The following is a 15,555-nucleotide window of genomic DNA, read 5'->3' on the forward strand; positions in this document are numbered from 1 at the left end:
GATGCTATGTTAATACTGGGGATAGAAGAGTGAGTCTCTATGAAAAACCAACATAACAACAGCACGACAAGATTTTTGCCCTGGTAGAGCCTACAGTTCGTGGAGGAAGCAAACACACACACACACAAATTCACAGGTGTAGTTTTAAGTAAAGAGATGCTCTGACCAGTCAAGGGATTCCGCAAAGGTTCCCCTGGGGAGGTGACAGTTGAGCTTGCAGAGAGTAGGGCTGGGCTAGGCAGGGCCGTCCTGGGTTCGGAGAGGAGCTGGAAGGGGACAGCACAGAGGAGCAGGGCTTGGGCCTGCCAGCGCTCCTAGACCAAGGTCGAGCCTAGGTGTGTTCTCTGAGCGACTGGAAGCTGCCAAGTTCTATCAGCAGCTGACCTGGTCCTATCTGTGGTCACCTGTGTGGGGTTAACAGAAGCAGAGAGCACTGGAAAACGAGGAGAACATTTCTATGGCTGGAGTTGGGACCATGTAGGGTCAGGGCGAGGAGACAGATGCTAATCACTCAAGACTTTTTAACCTGGGCTAAATGGATAAATAGGTCTTTTCCATTTATACCAAGGGAATGGAAAAGCACTGATTTTAAACAAGGGGCAGGTAGATTTTGTAACACAAAATTCATCCTGGTGGCTGAAAGGAGTACGAATTATAGGAGTTCATCGTGGCTCAGTGGTTAATGAATCCGACTAGGAACCATGAGGTTGCGGGTTCAATTCCTGGCCTCACTCAGTGGGTTAGCATCCGGCATTGCTGTGAGCTGTGGTGTAGGTCACAGACACGGCTCAGATCGCACGTTGCTGTGGCTGTGGTGTAGGCTAGCCGCTATAGCTCCGATGAGACCCCTAGCCTGGGAACATCTGTATGCCACAGGTGTGGCTCTAGAAAAGACAAAAAGACAAAAAATAAATAAATAAATAAAAGTGTTTGTTGTGACTTAACTATTTCTGTGTCTCCCCCTTTGCAAAAAAAAGAAGAAGAAGAAGAAGTAGGGAGGCCAGTTGGAAGACAATGCAACAATCAAGGTTGGAGAAAAGGATTCTGCTAAAGCCATCAATGTGGACAGATGGCGAGGACATGGCCATGGAAAGGAGGCAGCAGGGACAAAACACGACGTGTGATGATCTTGGCTTCTTCGTGGTGTCTTATGGGAGGGAGTCCTCTCTTGTCAATAGGGGTTATGACAAGATCATTTACGAAGATCTGGAGACAGAGAGAGAAGCTGGGATTGGTGTGGTGGATTCATGGGGCAAAGCTCTCAGGTCTATATACAGAAGACAAAACTGGAGTATAGTCAAAATTACCCTAAATGCCATAACACTCCTTTAACTCAGCAGAAAACTGAAAAGACCACATAAACTTCTGCTTCTCTGTCTTTTGGCCGTGAGCTCCCATTCCTGGGTCATGTACTGGAGTCCAGGAGTATTTTCAACCTGAAAAGCACAAAAAAATAACTACATTTTCTTTTTTCCTTTGGGATTGCTCTAGCCAACTTTAAGTTAAACACGATATGCCCTCGCTTCGCACACGTTCTGCAGGACAGGTGAAGCAGGAAGGTACAAATGGAAACCCCTTGGTAACTGTGGAGTCAGCACAGTGCAGCGACAGGGTGGGGACAGGGTTCAAGTGCAGCGTAGTCTGCTTTTAGCTTCTTGGACATTTGTTTCTCACCCCACCTGCCCCTGCTGACCAGGCACATCCAAGGCCTGTGGAGTTGTCGGTGTCAGGAGAGACAGCCCGAAAGCTCCTTTTGATAATCTTGCAGAAAAACAAAAGCACAAGTTCCAATGTGGCCTCCAACCATGAGGTCCCAGAAATCAACGGGCCTTATCTCAGTCACTTCTTGTCTGCACAGTGCCATCTGGGGGTGACCACAGTTTGGGAAACTTTCCTTTGCTCTTAGAGGAGATTTCATCTACTTCCTGCCGAGAGCACAGGGGTGCCCAGTTCCTTCTGAAGCTTAACGCATCCCAGCCTCTGCAAGGGTGGATGTCAGATGCCAGACCCATAAAACCAAAGCCACTTTAGCAGGAACTGATACATGTGCACACGTCATCAGGGCAATTACCAGCACTGAGGGTCCTGGTGGGGCATGTTAACAACACTCCTTGACAGCTGATTGATCTCTGATGGTTCCAGTGCACAGGGAGCTGTGGCCACACCAGCCTCCAGGAAGGCTCCAGGCACTCGAGCGGCGCCTCCCCCCAGAGCCCCACAGGTTCACAGACATGCTCACATACAGCTGCTGAGGAAGGCGAGGGTGACATGTCCTGTTCAGAGCAGAGACAAGCCCCCAGCCCAGGCGGCCAGAGCCATCAGGAGAGAGACCGGCCCTGGGGTCAGCATCCTTCTCTGCATGTGGCTCCAAAGCCATTTCTTGGATTTTGCAGAGTTTTTCCATGAGGCTTTGATAGGGATGGAGTAGAAACAGGTAGTTGTAGGAGTCCAGATAAAGGACCATATTTAAAGAGAGAAACTTTGGGGATATTGGGAGAGCGTGGTAAGTAAATAAATTGCTCAAAAAAGCCATCAGAACAAGGCAGGCTTGCTTTATTAGTGGAGCCCTGAGAGTTGCCTCAGGTCGTTGGGTGGGAGATGGGATGAGGCCTGCATTCAGATTCAGACAAGGGCAAGAGTTTGAGAACCCACCCTTCTGCGGATTTGTATACACACTTTAGCGGATACTGAGGAGCTACCACTCCCAGAAAGGAAGAGGCAGGCTTTTCCAATCCCCACTCCCCTTGGATGATAAAACCGTAGCCCACCGGATCCTGGGGTAGAGCATCCATGCCTGCCTGCTTGCATCTCTCCCAAGCATCCCATCCTAATAAGTCTATTTCTTGCCTATCACTTTGTCTCTCGCTGAATTCCTTCTGTGCAGAGACATGAAGACCCTGAACCTCAGGGAGTCCAGACACAGGGTGAGTGCTTCTAATTGAAAACCTTGGGTTCAAGTCCCAATCTGGGTTTAGGCTGGGTTCGAGTCCCAGCACGTGGGTTCAAGTTCCAATCTGGGTTTGGCTAAGTTCAGGCTGTTAATACTGTCCGTTTCAGTTTGATCAACAGCCAGGAATGTGAGCTCTGAGCAAAGACAGAAGCATCTTCTGACAACGTCGTCGCCTGCAGTGCTGCCGAGAGGCGCCCACAGCTTGGGCCCGGGAGAGGTTTCCATAGTCTTGGGCAGGTCACATCAGCTGAAGGCAGATAAGTGCACATGGAAACCCCTCAGTAACTGTGGAGTTACCACTTGGCTTCCACTGAGACTCACACTTTGAATTGGATCAGCGGAAAATTACAAAGTCTCACCCAGTCCTCGTCTTCCTCGTCAGATCCCCACGAAGCACAACAGCCTCGCCTTGACTTCCTCCTGGCTTATTCCTGCAACACCTCAAAGGGAAGGATCTGGCTCAGATATCAGAGAATCTGTATCTTTACACAAAGTCAGGGCAGACATGGTTGCTGATTTAATGTTTTCGGTTTCAGGACACCCCCGGGTGCAAATTCTATTGCCCAAAGTTGGCAGAGTCTTGCCCAGATTCAAGAGGAAAACAGAGTTCCCACCATGGTACAGGGGATTAAGAATCCAACTGCAGTGGCTCTGGTTTGAACCCTGGCTCAGGAACTTCCATATACTGCAGGTGTGGCTGAAAAAGAAAAAGGAAAAAAAAAAAAAGGAGGAGAAACAGACCTCACCTCTAGACGGTGGAGGAAGGCCTCTTTCTAGACCAGCCCCCAGGAAGGAGATGTTGTTGACAATACGATATGATAAGATCCTTAGCTTTCTTTCAGTCAGCTCACACTGACATGTTTATTTCATGCTGCCTTTTTTTTTTTTTTTTTTTTTTTTTTTTTTTTTTTGGTCTTTTTGCCGTTTTTCTAGGGCCACTTCCGCAGCATATGGAAGTTCCCAGGCTAGGGTCCAATCAGAGCTGTAGCCACTGGCCTACACCAGAGCCACAGCAACATGGGATCCAAGCCGCATCTGCAACCCACACCACAACTCACGGCAACACCAGATCCTTAACCAAATGAGCAAGGCCAGGGATTGAACCGGCAACCTCATGGTTCCTAGTCAGATTCATTAACTACTGCGCCACACGGAACTCCTCATGCTGCCCTTTCTTAAAGCCTTGGTCACAATGCAATCATTTCCTGACTCACTCATGGACTGTGCCCACCAGTTTACAGAGATGGATGTGGCAATGCACTAAGTACTTTTAATTATTGTAAAGTTTAGGAAGCAAGGACATAGATGTTCTCTACTACACAGCAAACCCCGTGTGACTTAAGCATCCACACAGCGTGGCAGGTCCCACACTGACCAGCCCAGAAGGACTCACAGGCAGACATTTTTGGCCTCCACTGGCTGGAGTCTCTGCACCATGAGCAACGGTGCCAGGTGACACTCATCATGGATTGCAGGAGGGGCTTGATCAAGCAGGTTGACAAGCATTCTCGCCCCAGGACAAGCAGGCGGTAGTCCACCAAGTTCTCCATCACAACAGCACAAGCTCCTGGTACCTTCTAGTCATCCTGGGACCTGTGACTGCATCTTCTCTTGTTCTGCTGTCACCCTGTATATACAGCAATGTCTGATCACCTCTTTTCCTTCCCTGGCTCCCCTTCCTTGGACTACATTCACAGGAGGGGTGCTCTTTGGCACCAGATCCCCACCCTAGAACCTGGCACTGGACCCTCTGCAGCCCTGGCCAGCCTGTGCCCTCCCCCAGCACTGGCAAAGCAGGGCCTCAGTTGCTGCAGTCAGAGGCACAACCATGCTTCCCACAGCCCCCTTCCCTCTGTGTTCCCCAACAGGCCAAGTCCCACTCACCTCACAGTAGGAAAACTGATGAAAATGGTACATTTGTGGAAAACTCTTCTAAAGGCCAGGCTTTCTCTTAACTACATCAGATCCTCCAGGGCAGACGTTATTTAACCTGAGGATTTACACAGCCCGTGATAGACTTCAAGGAGGTTCAGAAATGTTTAACTTACACTGTCTACAAATATTTTAAGGTCTGTGAATTTTTCTGGGGAGAATTTTTCGAAAATCCTGAGAGGAAAGCCTGAGTCAGGAAAAAAAATTAAGAAAAAAGTAAAACAGACTGCTTTTTTTTTTTTTTGCCTTTCCTAGGGCCGCTCCTGCGGCATATGGAGGTTCCCAGGCCAGGGGTCGAATCGGAGCTGTAGCCGCCAGCCTACGCCAGAGCCACAGCAACGTGGGATCCAAGCCACGTCTGTGACCTACACCACAGCTCACAGCAATGCCAGATCCTTAACCCACTGAGGGATCGAACCCGCAACCTCATCGTTCCTAGTCAAATTCATTAACCACCGAGCCATGACAGGAACTCCAAAACAGGCTGCTTTTGATAAAAGCTGTCCATCGAGGCATTCCTGTTGTGGCTCAGCGGGTTAAGGACCTGGTGTTGTCTCTGTGAGGATACAGGTTCAATCCCTGGCCTCACTCGGTAGGCTAAGGATCTGGTGTTGCTGTGGCTGTGGTGTGGGCAGACAACTGCAGCTCTGATTAGACCCCCAGCCTGGGAACTGCCATGTGCCATGGATGTGGCCCTAAAAAGACAAAAAAAAAAAAAATGCTGTACACTGAGCCCACGGTGCAGGTATGAACTGCACAGTGAAAGAACACATGAATTCTTGTGAGCAGAGGATTTTTGGTGACTCCTATGAGCAGTGTGGCACTGGCACTGCCAAAGCATATGCTCTGAGCTGGATCTCTTACCGGGATGACTTTCATCTTCTCCATCACCCAACTGCAAACTTCTGGTGCCAGAGGGCAAAATCAAGTGATGTGTGCTGGGTGGGAGAAGCTGTCCACACTTTGGGAGGTTCCCTAATCTGGGCGCCAGCCTCCAGGGAGTTAAGAGCTAATGTATTGGGCAGCTTTGCTGCATAACAAAACAGGCGCAATGTAGAGGCTCAAACAGCAGCCATCTGTATAACTCATAATTCTGCAAGTTGGCCTTGTGGGCAGCTGGGTGGGTCTGGGCTGGAGTGGGCTCAACAGTCTTGGGTGAGGATTGTGTAGGCATCTGTGGTCAGCTGGTCAGGTTGATGACATGGGGTGACCTGGGAGGATGGGGCAAATGATTCTGTCCTTTCTCCCTGGGGTGTCTCATGCTCCAGCAGGCTACTGCACATGTTCATGTGTGGGAGGGTTCTGAGAGCAAGGGTACAAGGTGCAAGGCCCTTAGACTTTGGCTTAAAACCGTCAGTGTTCTTCTGTTCACATCCTATTGTCCAAAGTCAAGAGGAGCCCAGACTCAAAGGTGGGAAAATAGATTCCACCTGTTAATGAGAAGAGACACAAAGTATCATGGCCATTTTTACAGTCCTCCGGACCAGAAGAGCCTTCCAGCTGAGCCCAGCACCAACCACGGAGCTGCAGAATCAGGAATTTAATAAACAGCAGTTGTTCTGAGCCACTAGTTTGTTATGCAGCAAAAATTAATGGATACTTTGTGTTAGGTTGGGTTTCCCTGAAGAGATGCTGAGATGAGGATTCACCTGATTGGTTAAGAAGTGCTGCCAGGAAAGCCAGTGGTGGGATGCAGGGTGGGGAACCAGGAAGGGACAGAGGGAAGGAAGGACGAAGGTCCAGCAGGGCGAGATACAGTGAGAACCCCAAAGACAAGGGAACCTGTCGGCTGCCAGCAGCGATGCAGGATGTCCTTGCACCTGATGGTTGTTGGTTAAGACCCAGGGGTGTGCAGCCCTCTGATCAAGAAGCCAGTTGCTGGCTGTCGGGAGTGACGCTGACCAGAGTCTGCGGAGCACCATGTGGCTTCCGGGGACCTGGCAGCTCCAGTGTCCGAGACGGGTAGTTTTATCTCCAAGGTTTGGAGCCTGTAGGATGATTAGAATGCTCTTACTGCCTAGAAGTTCTTTCTTATTTCATTTTTGTTGCTGCTGTTACGATGCCATGCCATTTTTCATTCTCTGTACCTCTGGGGAAAAAGCAAATGTCTGAAGTGCCCTCATCATAACCCTCACACACTCAAAGACCTTTGCTCATCCGCCCCCTGGACAGGTCCTGCTGGAGAAGTGGCCTCCACTCCATTAACCTTTCCCTGCAGCCGCCAGACTCCCCTTTTAATCACTCAGTCTGCTCCGTTTCTCCCTTAATCCTCTCTCCGACGCCCACCCCTCCCTGCACCAATTTCTTTGTTAAAGGCAGGAACCCAAGCGAGACACTGAGTGCTCCTAGCTGCTTAGTGGTGACAGGCAGTGGGAACAGGTGTGCACAGCCCAGCCTGGCGTCCCGCGCTCCAAACGAGGCCACTGCCTTCAAAGGTTTGCTTCGATTTCTGACAATGGAGTTGTTTCTTCAACATGCAATTGTCTTTAGCGCTATTGTGCTTTATGAGAAACAAACATTTTAAGGGAAAAAAAAAATCAAAACTTAAAAGAAACCTTAGACTCAATGGATCCATGTGTCTGGCAGAGGCTTCACTTGCCTGGTGACCTCCCTGGTGACAACATCCAGGAGATTAGAAGTTTGCTGGGTAGAGAGGCAGCATGAGCATCATGTGACACGTAACATGTAACATGCATGTAACACATGTAACACGCACTCTTTTGTGTCATTTCTAAACTTTGATCCAAATCCCCAACATGTGGGAGCAAATTATGGACCCTCCTGGGAAAGGATGTAACTCCAGCTCCTTCTAAAATATGGTTTGATATTGTGGTTTATGTTAAGAAATATCTATTTGATCTCCAACCCTCCTGGCACAGAGCTCCTCAAACCCTTGGCATTTCCTAAGTGTGGAGACCCAGCAGGTATCTTTTGTTATGTTAATGAGGAAACTTCTAGGACTCGCCCCCCAGGAGGGGGCTGGTTGCCATGAGAACAAACCCTGAATTATAGATGCTTGGAATTTTGAGTCTCACCCCCTGATTTCCAAGGGAGCCGGAGGGGCTGGAGTTTGAATCACTCATCAATAGCCAATGATTTAATTGATCATACCCTATAAGGAAGCCTTCATAAAATCCCAAAAAGACGGGGCTCTGGGAGCTTCCAGGTTGGGAACCAGAATGCTTCCACATGCCACTGTGCAGATCCCAGTCTCCATGGGGACAGGAGCCAAGACCCCCTCCCCATGGAAAAGGCATCTACGAGAGCTGGTTAACTTCTGGTTACATGTTGAAATAAAAATGTTTGGGATAGTCTGTGTCCATCCTTAATTAAATTTAAAAGTTTCTGCACAGCGAAGGAAACCCTAAACAAAATGAAAAGACAACCCACAGAATGGGAGAAAACATTTGCAAATGAAGCAACTGACAAGGGATTAATCTCCAAAATTTACACTTCTACAGCTCAATACCAAAAAAACAAACAACCCAATCCAAAAATGGGCAGAAGATCTAAACAGATAATTCTTCAAAGACATACAGATGGCCAAAAAACACATGAAAAGATGTTCACATCACTCATGATTAGAGAAATGCAAATCAAAACCACTATGAGGTACCACCTTACACCAGCCAGAATGGCCATCATCAAAAGTCTACAAACTGGAGTTCCCATCTTGGAGCAGTGGTTAATGAATCCAACTAGGAACCATGAGGTTGTGGGTTCAATCTCTGGCCTTGCTCAGTGGGTTAAGGATCCGGCATTGCCGTGAGCCATGGTATAGGTTGCAGACGAGGCTTGGATCCCATGTGGCTGTGGCTCTGGTATAGGCCAGCGACTACAGCTCTGATTAGACCCCTAGCCTGGGAACCTCCATATGCTGCAGGAGTGGCCCAAGACATGGCAAAAAAAAAAAAAGTCTACAAACAATAAGTTCTAGAGAGGGTGTGGAGAAAAGGGAACCTCATACACTGTTGGTGGGAATCTAAATTGGTGCAACCAGTGTGGAAAACAGTACAGAGATGCCTCAGAAAACTAAAAATAGAACTACCATTAGATCCAGCAATCCCACTCCTGGGCATCTCTCCAGAGAAAACCATGGCTTGAAAAATGCAAGAACTCCAGTGTTCGTTGCAGCATTATTTTCAATAGCCAAGACATGGAAACAACCTAAATGTCCATCGACAGAGGAGTGGATCAAGAAGATGGGGTACATATGCACAATGGAATATCACTCAGCCATCAAAAGGAAAGAAATAACAGCATTTGCAACAACATGGATAGACCTGGAAATTATCATGCTAAGTGAAGTCAGACAGCGAGACACCAACATCAAATGCTACCACTTACACGTGGAATCTAAAAAAAGGGACATAATGAACTCTTTGCAGAACAGATACTGACTCACAGACTTTGAAAAACTTACGGTTTCCAAATGAGACTGGTTGAGGGGTGGGGGGATGCTCTGGGGGTTCGGGATAGAAATGCTATAAAATTTGGTTGTGATGATCATTGTACAATTATAAATGTAATTGAGAAATAAAAATGCTATTAAAATAATAATAAAATGAATTTCACATGTTTCTTTTTTACTTCTTTTAGTGTAGCTGCTAGGAAATCTAAATTCACATAAGCGGCATGTGTTGGACACTGGCCAGCACTCGCGCATCTCCTGGCCCTGCACTGTTTGCTTCACTTCCTCCTTCAAGACTGATTTGAAAAATCTGCATTTAAGTTGCATCTTTGATGCGTGGGACTTTGTGTTCTTTAAAGAAGATCAGCTCATTCGTCTCCAAAAATCAGAAAAGCAGCAGAGTTTGGATCAAGTGTGACGAGGACAATGTGGCATTTGTCTTATAATTTACTTTGCAGGAGTCGAGGATGGCATCTTATTACCAAAAATCCTCAGGAATCACCCTTGAGGACAAGAGGACATTACAGCTTCTTGTTGCCCAATCTTTGTAACCAACTTCTAAACACTTGGTTCTAGTAATTAAATGACTGTTCAGATGAACTGAGCATAATCTGGCAGCCGGGACCTGTGCAAGGTGACAATGGCTTGAATGTGGGTCAGGTTTTGCCTGCAGCATCTCTCAGTGGATTTCCAGCTAAAGTGCTTAGGATCACACAGAGGGAGTTATTCAATGGAACATGGCATGTTCTTGTGATCAAAGACCCCGGAGGCCCTACAATCCCACCTCCTCATAGGGCAGGAGGGGGGATGAACATCCAGGGCTGGACGGGAGCAGCAGTGTCTCCTAACATCACTGCCGCTTCCACAGCAACAGCCCAGTCCTGCAGCCTCATGTCAATCACATAATCTCCCAGCTCCAGTAACCACCACACCCCTGACCATCCCTCTGTCCAGGGAGGGGAGTCAGGAGCCACAATAAGCCCTGATTTTGACGGAATCCTCTCAACCACTGTGCTTCTCTCTTCCTAAAAGATATCAGCTGACATTTCCAACACGTGCGGTACCCTGCTTCCCCTGACAAAAGCATGGTGGGTGGACCCTCTCTCACTGCCTCGAGCTGAGTGTAATGTGTAGACAGAAAGGGAGGCTTGGGGAGGTCCTGCGGTGGCGCAGTGGAAACGAATCTGACTAGGAACTGTGAGGTTGCAGCTTCCCTGGCCTCACTCAGTGGGTTAAGGATCTGGCATTGCCGTGAGCTGTGGTGTAGTTCACAGAGTGGCTCGGATCCTGTGTTGCTGTGGCTGTGGTGCAGGCTGGCAGCTGTAGCTCCAATTGGACCCCTAGCCTGGGAACCTCCATATGCTGCTGCCCTAAAAAGAAAAAAAAAAAAAAGAAAGGGAAGCTTGGGTGATATTGACCAAGAGGCAGAGAGGTCCGTGAGAGCTCATTCTGTGCTCATCATCTCCTTTAATCCCAGAAACACAGTGACTGTCACGTCCATTTGACTGCCCACAGAGCAGGGACACAGAGGGTTCAGTCTCTCTCCCTGTCCCATGGAGTCAATAACAGTCATGGGTTTTCTCTATCTGGTGAGCAAGTCAACCACTAGAAAGTCCAGTCTCCCAGCGATGGCGCACTGGTCTAGATTTGGTCTCAAGAGAAAAATGGTAAAGTCAACAAGATGAAATACAAACAAACGCCAATACATCAATGAAAAGCAAGGCCAGAGGATCCAGCCCTTGCTGCCTCCTCCTCCATGGGGCATGTCTGCTCACATGACAGCTCACGTGACAGGATCGGCCACAAGGAGGAGGCCGATGCTGGAGGCACAAACATAGCTTCGCAGAGAAGGGCAGGCAGATGGTGGGGGTCACTTAGTGTTGCTGATGGAAAAGCTTAACGTTAATGCCTTCCGTGTTTATATACCAGCAGTTATATGCCAGAAACGTTTCTGTGTGTCTTCATTGAAATTGCCTTTACTATTTTTTTATTTTTTGGTTGCCCCTAGAGCACATGAAATTTCCTGAGCCAGGGATCAGACACAAGCCACAGCAGCAACCCGAGGGGCTGCAGTGACAATGCCCGATTCTTAACCCGCTAAGGAAGGACGAAGACCCCCTAAGGAAATGAGGAAACTCCACATTAATTTTTTGTTGGACAGATGTTCTATCCTTAGCAGCTGTGAGCCTGCCCTGGTGATGCAGGACCAGGGGTGTGGTCCTCGAGGGGCTCCAGATGCCCCTGACCTCACAGCCTCCTTCCAGCTGTTGGAGGGTCACGATGGAGGGTCCCCATGGATAGGCCAGACCCGACAGAAGGTTGGCTGTAGCACTGTGGTGGCAGGAACGAGGGGACTTAGAGCTGACATCTTGAGAGTCAGGGAGAGTCCGCTTCTGTTACCTGACTCTCAGCCAACCCAGGGCCTGAGTGTCCGTCCTAGGAGACAGAATCATGAGGGGTTGGGCTGGATCCCCGGATCCTCTCCTCCCTGCTCGCATCTGCTTCTTTGATCCTGTGGAACCACAGGGGACCCCAGGAGGAGGGGTGGAAGGTCATGACCTTGCTGCATAAACACTTATTTTTTTGCTTTATTCTTAACCCTCCCTTTTTTAGGGTCTCATCTAGGTGCAGCATATGGAAGTTCCCAGGGCTAGGGGTCGACTCGGAGCTACAGCTGCCCGCCTACACCACAGCCACAGCAACGCGAGATCCGAGCTAAGTCTGCAACCTACACCAGAGCTCACAGCAACGCCAGATCCTTGACCCACTGAGCGAGGCCAGGAATCGAACCCAAGTCCTCATGGATACTAGTTGGGTTCATACTGCTGAGCCACCACAGGAATTCCTTATCTTTTTTTTTCTTGCTAAATGTATGAATTAAACAAATCAGTGGAGTTCCTGTCATGGCTCAGTGGAAACAAATCTGACTAGTATCCATAAGGATGTAGGTTGATCCCTGGCCTCGCTCAGTGGGTTAAGGATCCAGCGTTGCTGAGAGCTGTGGTGTAGGCTGGCAGCTGTAACTCTGATTTGACACCTAGCCTGGGAACTTCCACATGCCACAAGTGGGGCCCTAAAAAAAAAAAAAAAAAAAAAAAAAAAAATTCGGCAAAAAGCCATGACCTGTCCCCTTTACCATCCCTCCATCCTGAAGTGACTCTGACTTCCATCCACGTGACTGGTGTCTAGGAACCTAATATAAATTGAGTTATTGACTGTCCTTTTTTTCACTCAGTCTGTCTCTCCTATTAATGCTGCCATCACAGGGCGGGTAGTTTACTTTGTTGTTGTTGTTGTGTAGGAGTCTGTGCAGGCTGCACCCTGGATCTTTCCCGTTTTACCTGTGATCACCGGGCTGTGACCCCAGAGGCCTCCCTGGGGAGTGTGTCTGGAAGCTGCCCCAGCGGGCGGCGGCGGGGGGTGCAGTGCTTTGCCAAGGGAGCTCTGACAAGCTACAGCCCAGCGGAAATCTCTGAAAAGCAGAGTGTGCCCGTGAGCCTCTCTCAGTGGGGGATCTTCTGACCGCCTCCATCTGGTCACTGCAGAAGGGCCTCAGTCCTCTGGAGCCATTCCTCCAGCAGACCCTCTGCAGCCACCATCCCAGCAGGGACAGGGAGCTGAGCTGCAGCACTCTGGACGGTCCCTGCCAGCAGGTGGCGCTGCCCAGGAGGTAAGAAGTGCAGAGGGTCACATTCCCTCCCCACATCCCTCCCTCTGGGAGAGCACCTTGGGAGTGTGATAGGGATGCAGTAAGCAAAGGTAATTGTAAAAGTCCCAACAAGGGACCACAGATAAAGAGGGAAACCTAGGGGACTTTGGAGATCACCGTAGGTTAATAATTGCTCAAGAAAGCCTTCAGCACGAGGCAGGCTTGCTGGACTAGAGAAGCAGAGATGTTGGGTGGGGGATAGGATGAGGCCTGCATTCAGATTCCAATCAAGAGCAGGAGTTTGAGGACCACCCTCTTGCTGATTTGAATACACACCTTACTGGATACCAAGGAGGAGCTATTGCTCCCAGAAAGGAAGAGGTCGGCTTTTCCAACCCCAACTCCCCTTGGATGATAAAAGTGTAGCCCACTGATCCTGGGGGCAGAGCCTCCTTACCTGCCCACTTGCATCTCTCCCAAGCGTCCTATCCTAATAAGTCTATTTCTTGCCTATCACTTTGTCTCTCGCTGAATTCCTTCTGTGCAGAGACATGAAGACCCTGAACCTCAGTGAGACCAGACACAGGGTGAGTGATTCTAATTGAAAACCGTGGGTTCAAGTCCCAGTCGGGGTTTAGGCTGGGTTTGAGTCCCAGCACGTGCGTTCACGACCCAGTTTGTGTTCTAGGCTCAGGCCATTAGTGCTGTCAGTTTCAGGTGGACGCCCCAGAGCAGATGACCCTGAGATGTGTGCTCCACACGGACTCCCGTGTCCCCAAAGAAAGCAGCTCCAGCTGCCCATCCACCTTTCTGGGTAACACTTCTATCTGCCAGGTCCCCCACCATCTCACGTCCACTCTACCCCAGGGGGCTTCTTGGGACCCTCGACCAACGGATCTGTTTGCAACTAAACCTTGCCTTGAGGTCTACAGTAGATGAAGCCAAGGAAAGGGCTTCAGACATGGGTGTGGGTGTGGGAGGGGACAGCAGTCAGGGACAGGAACTCTTGGGCCACCTCCCTCCTTTGTGTTATAACAAGGACAGAAAATCTTAGTAGAAACTCTGATAATAGACCGAAGTGTGTGTGTGTATCTGTGTGTGTCTCTGTGTCTCTGTGCAAGTGTGTGCTGAAAACCATTTTTTCCCACGTGTGCCAGACCCACTTGTCATCTGCTCAATTTCAGATAAGCAAGGCTCTTGCCTTTTCCAAGGTGAGGCAGCTTTAGGTTGACTCGAGTTTGGTTGCCTAGAGATTATCGTGCTGATACACTGACTGGTTTTCTTATTCCTAAAGGAACTTGTTCTGCGGCTCTTTTTGTAAAGCACCCCGAGCATCTACCTCTTCCAGTGTTTCCACTTTGCTTTTCAAGGGAGCCTAAGCCTTCGCCCTATGGTAGCTGTGGTCTTTGCTGTCTGTGTCCAATGCATGTGAAGCACAGACTTTTCTTGCTCCTACCTTCTGTTGCAACATGTATATAACATTTACAGAAAGGGGGAAAAAAGTAATATTCCCGCTCCTTAAAACAAGGAAGTCCGAAAGCTGCTGGAAAATAATGCAGATGAGCATTTCAATCACTTTCCAGTGGGAAAGGATTTCTTGCGTGTCAACAAGAACAGATGACAATATACAAAATAGATAAGTAACAAGGACCCACAGTACAGCACAGGGAGCTCTACTCAATATGCTGCAATAATCTCTGTGGGAAAAGAATCTGAAAAGGAACAGATATATGTTTATGTAGAACTGATTCACTTTGCCCTACACCTGAAACACAGCCTTGTGAGTCAACTATGCTCCAATAAAATCATTACCAATAAAAACAGCAGTAAAGGAGGAGTGCCGAGTCAGACAATTCCATTAGAAGTCTGTTCATCAAAAACCAGCATTAGAAGTTCCCTTGTGGCTTAGCCATAACGAGCCTGACTAGGATCCATGAGGTTGTGGGTTCAATTCCTGGCCTTGCTCAGGGGTTAAGGATCTGCTTAATCTCATCTGCCATGAGCTCATAGATGCCACTCGGATCCTGAATTGCTGTGGCTGTAGTATAGGCTGGCAGCTGCAGCTCTGATTCGACCCCTAGCCTGGGAACTTCCGTATGTGCCCTCGGTGTGGCCCTAAGAAGAAAAACCAGCATTAAGTGGGGCCACCCAGCTTGTCAGCTGCTGACAAATGTCACCCCTGAGCTCCGGGTGCCACAAAGCTTCATGGCTCCCCCTGCAGCAAAGTTGTCATGAGATTCCTCGTGGAACGTGCCGGAAGGTCCCTGAGAGGCTGGCTTATAAGCATCAATCACCGTAAGTGACCCAAGTGTCCAAAAAGAAGGAGCACAGTGCATGGAGTGTATGTGTAATAATTAGACAACACAATGAAACATGCACGCAGGGAAAGGCAGTGTGGCTGAACAGGGTTAATGTGATGTTCTGGGGAAAATAAAACTACGAGTATCAACCCAATTTAATTCAAAGGTACAAAGACAAAAGAACTGTAAACGTGTTAAATGTGGCTCTACCTGGTTATTGGAATTTTATTTATTTATTTATTTTGCCTTTTTGCCTTTTCTAGGGCCGCTCCCTCGGCATATGGAGGTTCCCAGGCTAGGGGTCCAATTGGAG

General features: G+C 48.7%; 1 long non-coding RNA gene across 1 annotated transcript; it reads right to left on the reverse strand.

Annotated features, from left to right (window-relative positions):
• On the reverse strand, positions 2,815 to 5,139 carry LOC110257472. Its single transcript, XR_002340100.1, has 3 exons — positions 4,835 to 5,139; positions 4,344 to 4,577; positions 2,815 to 3,381 (listed from the first exon to the last, which is right to left on the reverse strand). It is a non-coding gene; the product is annotated as an uncharacterized LOC110257472 (long non-coding RNA).

The sequence above is a fragment of the Sus scrofa genome, chromosome 17 (genome assembly GCF_000003025.6).
Source record: "Sus scrofa isolate TJ Tabasco breed Duroc chromosome 17, Sscrofa11.1, whole genome shotgun sequence".
Lineage (NCBI taxonomy): Eukaryota > Metazoa > Chordata > Mammalia > Artiodactyla > Suidae > Sus > Sus scrofa.